An 8,050-nucleotide genomic window follows, 5' to 3' on the forward strand; every position below is an offset into this window, starting at 1 on the left:
AATTCAGTGGCTCCAGCCAGAAGCTGAAAAGACAAAAGGGCAGCAGAGAGCGTGCTAGTGCCAGAGGCCATCTATTGGCTGACGTTACCCAACATTCTAAAAGTAAGGTCAATGCCTTATTCTCTTAAAGGAGCCATACTGAAATGCTATTGATTTGTTTAGTTGGATGAAATTGCTATTCAGAAACATTGAAAACCTATTTGACTTATTTAATCTACTTCCTCTTGTATTTCCTTATTGTCACAAGGTTACAACTTAGGTTATGGCAAAGAAGTCATCTAAAGAAGGCTGTTGGGTTGATCAGTCATGGCTGTCAGAGAGCAGTGGGATCCTTCTGTTTCCTGATCTTTGGAGTGCACTGTGTAAATGCAGACTATTAATGTATTTGAACATTGGAAAACAATCAGGAAATATTTTTTCTATGTAAATAAATAACAACTTTCTTGGGGAAGGGAGGGAATTCCAGTAGTAACAGTCAACTCAGTTTACCCTGCTGAGGGAGAAGGGAGTCATAGTGAAGATAACCTTTAAAAAAAAAGGCATTTGAGTATTATTTTAACTCATTTATTTCACCTTCAGCCTTCTCCCACTATGCCTTGTCCCAATTCCTCCTAATTTTGCCCTTACTTGGACAGAAACAAGAGAAGCTGGTGCAACAGGATGCCCAGCAGCAACTAGGGGAAATAGCCCTGGAACCAACTGGAAGGTGGGAGAGAAGAGCCCCACTCCAGGTGAAGAAAAGAGCACAGAATTTCCCCCCAGTTAAACCACAAAGCATGATTAAGGGTTGAGTTGACTGTAAATTAGTTCTGTGCTATAAATGACCATTCTTTTTGGACTATGTGGTATTTCAAAAAGAAAAAAATTAAATAACATCCCCAAATTAAGACCTTTTTTTGTTATTTTGTCACCTTTGGCAAGAGAGCTAATTCACAATAACAGCTTCTATAAAGAAAAAGTTGTTGTTGTTGTCATTGTCTGTCCTTCTATCTCGAAAAGGACCACCAGGAGGGGCAGGTAGGTGGCGCAGTGAATACAGCACCGGCGCTGAAGTCTGGATGACCTGAGTTCAAATCCAGCCACAGACCAAACACTTGACACTTACTAGCTGTGTGACCCTAGACAAGTCACTTAACCCCAATTGCCAAGAAAAGAAAAGAAAAGAAAAGAAAAGAAAAGAAAAGAAAAGAAAAGAAAAGAAAAGAAAAGAAAAGAAAAGAAAAGAAAAGAAAAGAAAAGAAAAGAAAAGAAAAGAAAAGAAAAGAAAAGGACCATCAGGGAAGTGATGCCATGACCTGTAGGTGAATTGGATTTAAGTGAGGGAGGGCTGTGCAGAGTCACTAGCCTCACTTTTTCCTCCTGAGCCATAAAGAAATGACGTTAAATAAGAGGCATTACCATCTGCTGTGCTGCTGCATCCTAAGGACCATGGGACATTTCTACGTGATTTATATGCGTTGTCTCCCCCATTAGAATGGGAGAATTGGAGTCGGGGACTAGCTGACTTTTCTATTTGTATTCCCAGTGCTTTGCACATAGGAAGCACTTCGTTCATTCATTTATTATCTTATGCTTGTTACACTTAATGGTTCCAAATCTTTTTTCCCTCCTGTCCTATTTTTGTGAACACCTCACCAAACCCAAACCTTGGATTGCTCCGGCTGTCAATAGCCTCCTCTTCTCTGGTGTGTTACTGAATAACAAAATCAAGTCAAGCAGGCTGATTCTACTACAAAATTATATTATCTACTCTGACCTGGACCCCCACAGCAAGTCTGAGAGAGATAGACTATAAGGAGAGCTAAGCACACAGAATCATACTTACAGCTGTGGTTTTGGAGAGTGCTTTGGACAGCAAGGAGATCAACTCAATAGATATTTAAAGAAATTAATTCAGGCTATTCAACTGGAAGGTGAAATACTGAAGGTCAAATACTCAAATACTTTGGCGACATAGTGAGAAGACTTAGAAAAGACTCTGATGTTAGGAAAGATTGAAGGCAAAAGGAAAGGGGATGGCAGAAGAGGAGATGGATAGATATTGTCATGGAAACAATGATCAATGGCTTGGACAGACTTAGAGAGATAGTGGAGAATAGAAGAGCCTGGCATGCATTGGTCCATGGGGTCACAAAGAGTCCTACATGACTGAATGACTCAACAACAACTGAATTTTTATCCCACTCCCCACAGACACTGTTCCAAACCTCTTCTTTCTACAAGCCTCCCACTCCATTTCCTACCTCTTCTCCCTCAGCCAAGGATCTCATTACTGTGAACAGAGCTCAATTGATGGGCAGTTTGGGATTTGTTGAGGTTGAGTGCCCTCTTCTCCCCTTCTCTACATCTCAAAAGCTTTTGCCGAGGTCAAGCCCTCTGCACATACACTTGATCCCAGATCCCATCAAGTCTTCTCCAGCAGAAGATAATTTACCAATCCCCTGAATCTCCCTATCTGTTTTTCTTTATGTGTGTCTGTCTGATTGAGTCTCTCTCTCTCTCTCTCTCTCTCTCTCTCTCTCTCTCTCTCTCTCTCTCTCTCTCTCTCTCTCTCTCTCTCTCTCTCTCTCACACACACACACACACACACACACACACACACACACACACACACACACACCCTTTTCCTATCTACTGGCTCCTTATTTGATGCCTACAAACATGTCCAAATCTCCTCATCCTGAAAAAAAAAGAAAGCCTCACTAGACTTTACCATTTCCTTGACCTATCATTCTCTATCTCTCCTCCATTTCACAATTTAACTCCTTGAGAAAGCCATATACAGAGTTCCTGGCCCATAGTAGGCACTTAATCAATGTACCTTAACTTGACTTTCCTTTCACTCACTTCTCACCCCTTTGCAAGCTGGCTTTAGCACTCAGCTGCAACTGCTTTCTTCAAAGTTACCTATGAACCAAATGGCCAAATCTGTTATCTTTTCTCAGTTCTCAGTCTTCCCAATCTTTGAAGCATTTGGCAAGGTTATCCACATCCTCCTCCTGGATGCTCACTACTCTAGATGTTCGACATATTGCTCTCTCACTTCTCAGTGTCCTTTGCTGGCTCACCATGCACAACATGTTCCAAACATTGGCACACCCCAAGACCCTTTCTTGGGGCTATTTTCTATTCTCTCTGTATACTCTCTCACTCAGCACCTTCATCAGTTCTCATGTGCTTAATGATTATATCTACTTAGATGACTCCCAGATCTATATACCCAGTCCCAGTCTCCCTCCTGAGCTCCAGAAAACTGCCTACTGTATATTTTGAACTGAATAGCTGATGAGTACCCAAACTCAACATATCCCAAACAGAACTCATTATTTTCTCCCATGACCCCCAAGCCTTCCCCACTTCTGAATTTCCCTATTTCCATTAGGGCACCACCAATCAGTCACCCAGATCTGTAACCTTAATATCATTCTCAGCTCCTCACTCTCTCTTACCCTACGTATTTAATCACTTGGCAGGAATCTTGCCTTTCTACTTCCACAATATCTCACATCCATCCTTTTCTTTCTATTTACATGGTCACCATCAACCTAGACTATTGCAATGACCTCCTATTTAGTCTCCCTGCCTCAAGGGAGACTCCCCATGCTAATCCATTCTTTGCAAAGCTGCCAAGGTGATTTTTCTAATGTGTAGGTCTCTTCATGCTATTCCCCTACTCAATAAACTCCAGTGACTCCCTATTGCCTCTAGAATAAAATATAATCTCCCGTTTCACTTTTTAAAGCCCTCCACAGCATTTATTTATGAAATGTGATCTCCCTTGCTAGAATGTAAGCTCCTTGAGGGCATAGACAGCTTCATTTTTGTTTTCCTGTTTCCAGTTAACAACTACTATAAAGCCTGCAGTGGGCTCATAATAAATGCTTGTTGATTATTATTGTTGCTACTAATCATATTCTTATCTTTTTTGATGAAGACAATTGGCAAGAAGTCAACTATCTACCTCCCAATGCTATCATAAAAATACTGGCTCTACCTATCAACATCAGACACAAGAAGCATTGCCCAAAATGCTCTGGTGACATTGGAACACCTTGCAAGGTAAACAGAAAGTTTTCCCCCCTGTGTTCCATTTATCTTTCTGGAAACTGACCAATCAGGAGCACACAGGGTGTAGCTGGGTGCCCAGGCAGATGCTTGCCAGCTTCTCATTGAGGAGAGTGAGGAGATAGCCTGAGAATCCCTTAGGGATATCAGGGAGGGAAGAGCTCCAGGTACCCAAGTTGTAAAATCTTTAGATGCTGCCAAGTATGGGAGCCCAAGAAATGGCCAGAAGCTCTTCATAACTTTCACTTGGGACCCCTTCCCCTCACTTGCCTTCTTTTCTATCACATGTAGTATGTTAGTAGATTTGGAGCCAGAAGCCCTGAGTTCAAATTCTGACTCTACTATTTGGTAGCTGGATGACCTTGAGTAAATCACTTGTCCTCTGAACTTCAGTTTCCACTTCTGCAAAAAAAAAAAATGATAGATTTGCAGGTGGGAGAACGTGAAAAATTATTTTTCTTAGTAATCATTATCTTAGAGACTCAGAGCTTCCCCCATCCCTCTTCTTGCAGATTCTCCTTATCCTGGGCTGGTGGGTATATTCCTGCTTGTTGGGTTTGCTGAGACACATCTGGGAAAATGTTGATTCTCCCTATTGCCAAGACAGGTGATATGGAAATTGATGTTTCTTTGATCAAGATTTAGGTGACCTAAGTCACATACCCCTCATTTTAGTCATATACCTCATTTTAATATAGCTCACTTTCCAGTGTGTTAACCAATCAGAGTTGACCGGCACTCCTTGGGAACACCTACTCTTTGAACGACATATAACTCTGTACCCCAAACCCCAAAATAAGCCCAGTTCTATACTGGCTGCCTGTGTGTGTCACCAGCTTGAGAGAAATAAAAACATGGAGACACACAAAAGAAATGATAGATTTTACCAGATGGTCTCTAATTTCCAACTCTAAATCTATGATCCAGTGATTAGCAAGTCAACGATTCACTGGATTTTACTTTGCACATCTTAAGCTGCTGGTACTCAAAGTCCTTTGCTATAATAAAACTACTGGGCTTCAGTTTCACTATCAATCTTTGCAGACCCTGCAGCCTTTGCTAATACTATATATTTTCTTTAAAAACTATTCACTAGGACAAAACGGGAAATATCAACAGTCTCTGAGCCAAACTCATATTTTACTGACTTCTGATTTGAGCAGCTAACACAGACCAACACTATTCAACCAAATCCCTCCTCTCTCTGTAGTTGGCAGAGAATGCTTGCCACATTCAGAGGAGTTATTGGACTAAGGAATGAAAGCAGCCAGGCTTCCTTCTCTCTTCTCCCCATCTAAGCAACTTGAGGAAGTGATTGTCTAGCAGCCAGCTTTTACACTTTGGGCTAATGGAATCTAACCAAGCAGGCTTCCAGACTTTACTGCTCACTTCCTCAAATATTATGATATGATATAATTTTCTACTCTCTTCCTTAGCTTAGGACTAGTTTAGGAATCCATAAAATGTCAGAGCTGGAGGGGGCCTTAGGACATGGAACATTCAAGGAACATTAGAGCATAAAGTATGGAATGTCACAGATGGAAGCCACCTTAGAAGAAAGATTTCTTGCCCACCCACTCCAAGCCATGTCACCTCCACTTCTGCAATCAGCCCCACCAGAAACCTGTACATTGTCCCTGGAATTACCCTGGACTCTGGCCCTTTTGCTTTACTTCCTTCAGAACCAAGCCCCTACTTTTCTTCCCAGGCTGCAGCTCCAAATCATGGTGCTCCACCCCCACTTTCCAGCTCCTATTTATATGTTGTCTCTTCCATAAGAATGTAAGCTCCTTGAAAGCAGAGACTGTTGGTTTTTGTGTTTGTATCCACAGCACTTAACACAATGCCTAGTACACAGTAAGAGCTTAATAAATGCTTATCTATTCATCCATCTATTGTCTATCTAGCTGTCTGTCCAACCATCCATCCATCCATCCATCCATCCATCCATCCATCCATCCATCTACCTGTTTATCTATCTATCATCTGTCTAGAATATCAGAGCTACAGAACAGAACATAGAATGTCACAACTGGACAGGACCTTCAAACGTTCGCGCGCGCGCACACACACACACACACACACACACACACACACACACACAATACACAAGAACTAGAAGGCACCTTAGAACATAGAATGTCAGACTAGAAGGGACCTAAAAACAAAGCCCTCCTGATCCTGTTCCTCACTTCTCCACTTTAAAATCCTGATGGATGGGAGATGAGGAGTGAAGGTACACCCTTCAAAGAGTAATTTCATTTCCCCCAATACAGCCTTTTAGCTCCCTTTTGTGGGCTGTCTTCCTTCCTTAGAATGTAAATCCTCGAAAGCAGAGACCATCTTTCCTTCTGCTTTTCTGGTATCTTCAGCACCTAGTATAGTGCCCAACACATAGTGAACTCTTAATAAATCTTTGCTTTCTTCCTTCCTGAAATGGATCTTATAATATAAAATTTTAGACTTGGGCTGAGAACCTCTCATGCCCGCTCATCCTTACAGGCATCACCCGGCCTATGTGTTTTATCACTAATAAACTTTTCCTCTGGCTGAAGAAAAAAAAAATTAGACTTGGAAGGGGTCTGAGAATGTAGAAGATAGAATGTTAGATCTGGAAGGAACGATATAATATAGAATTCTAGAGTTAGCAGTTACTTTAGAACATAGAACTATGCAACCCACTGCCACATTAAATTTCCTAGAATCTGGTCTTGGTTCATCTCCTATTCAACCTCAAATTGCAATCACACATTTACCTCTGAATCTCCTAGACCAGCCAGAATTAATCAGGTGACATCATGATAATATAAAAGGACATTGGCTGAAGAATATATTGTATGTGTCTGGAGTCTTCGGGCTACACTCTGCACCATTCTGTCTTAGAAAGGCAGGAAGGAAATAACCAAAGGGTAGGAGGGAGGAGGGGAAACCCCTCCAAGACCAATGGAGGAGATAGTCTTGTCTTCTGCATCAATCCCAATCATAATTTTCTCTCTGGAAATTATCTTGCCATGAAGCATTTCGTACATATCTACAAAGCAAATATTCTTGCTTTCTGGTTCCCAGACTACAGCCTCCCAAACTTCTATGAAATGTTGGTCATTAGTCATCTCAGCTGTTTTCCCTCAGGGGATTATCAGTCCAGCACAATAAACCAGCAAAAGAGAAAAGGTAGGTCTGTGAGTTGACTGTCTCTATACTCCCTGAGGTGCTATATGAGTACAACACAGCAACCTCCTTCTGGAGGTCGAATACAGGTAATGGCATTTCTAAGGCTCCCATTAACTTGTCCATTATTAGACACATATCCATCTGCCCTTAATTCCCTTCTTATCCATCAGACTAAGTCTTCTCCTTGATCATAGACTCTTTACCACCTTCTAGAGCTGTTATTTGTAATCCTTTAAAAGGTCTCATATCTCTAAAATAATGTTTATGCTCAGTCATGATTATGAGATCCCAACCAGGTCCCAAAATCTCTGACTCTCTGTGATGGCTGAGCAAGCTTTCCAGTTAGTCACCCTCATAGCTAGAGAGAGAGAAAAGATAGTTTCAAAGAAAATTGATAGGGGAGTCATAATCTTTGTCTTTTCTTTAAACAGCAAGTTACAGGTTCATTGCTGGCAATATCTCTGTGCCCTGATATATAGCTTGTAAAAGTTCCATGTGGCACAAAGAAACATGTATATTCTTTAGTGGTACCATTTAGAAGACACCATAAGTCTTTTAACTCTTGTTTCTCTAGTAATTTGTCCAACCATACAGTTTCCTTCTATGAGGTCCACCACCTTTTCTCAATTGAACCTCCATTTTTGGCAGGCACCTAGTTCATTTCTCTCCCAGCCCTGTTCCTGGTTCTTGGACTTCAAAACCATGCTGTCTTATCCTAGAACTTCCCTCAACTAGTGTTTCCTTGCTCTGGAGCATCCAACTACCCCTGAAGCCTTTTCAACATGGTACATCCAACAGCCTCCAACCCCATATC

The sequence above is a fragment of the Phascolarctos cinereus genome, unplaced genomic scaffold, assembly GCF_003287225.1.
Source record: "Phascolarctos cinereus isolate Bilbo 61053 unplaced genomic scaffold, phaCin_HiC Scaffold_9;HRSCAF=440, whole genome shotgun sequence".
In the NCBI taxonomy this organism is placed as follows: domain Eukaryota; kingdom Metazoa; phylum Chordata; class Mammalia; order Diprotodontia; family Phascolarctidae; genus Phascolarctos; species Phascolarctos cinereus.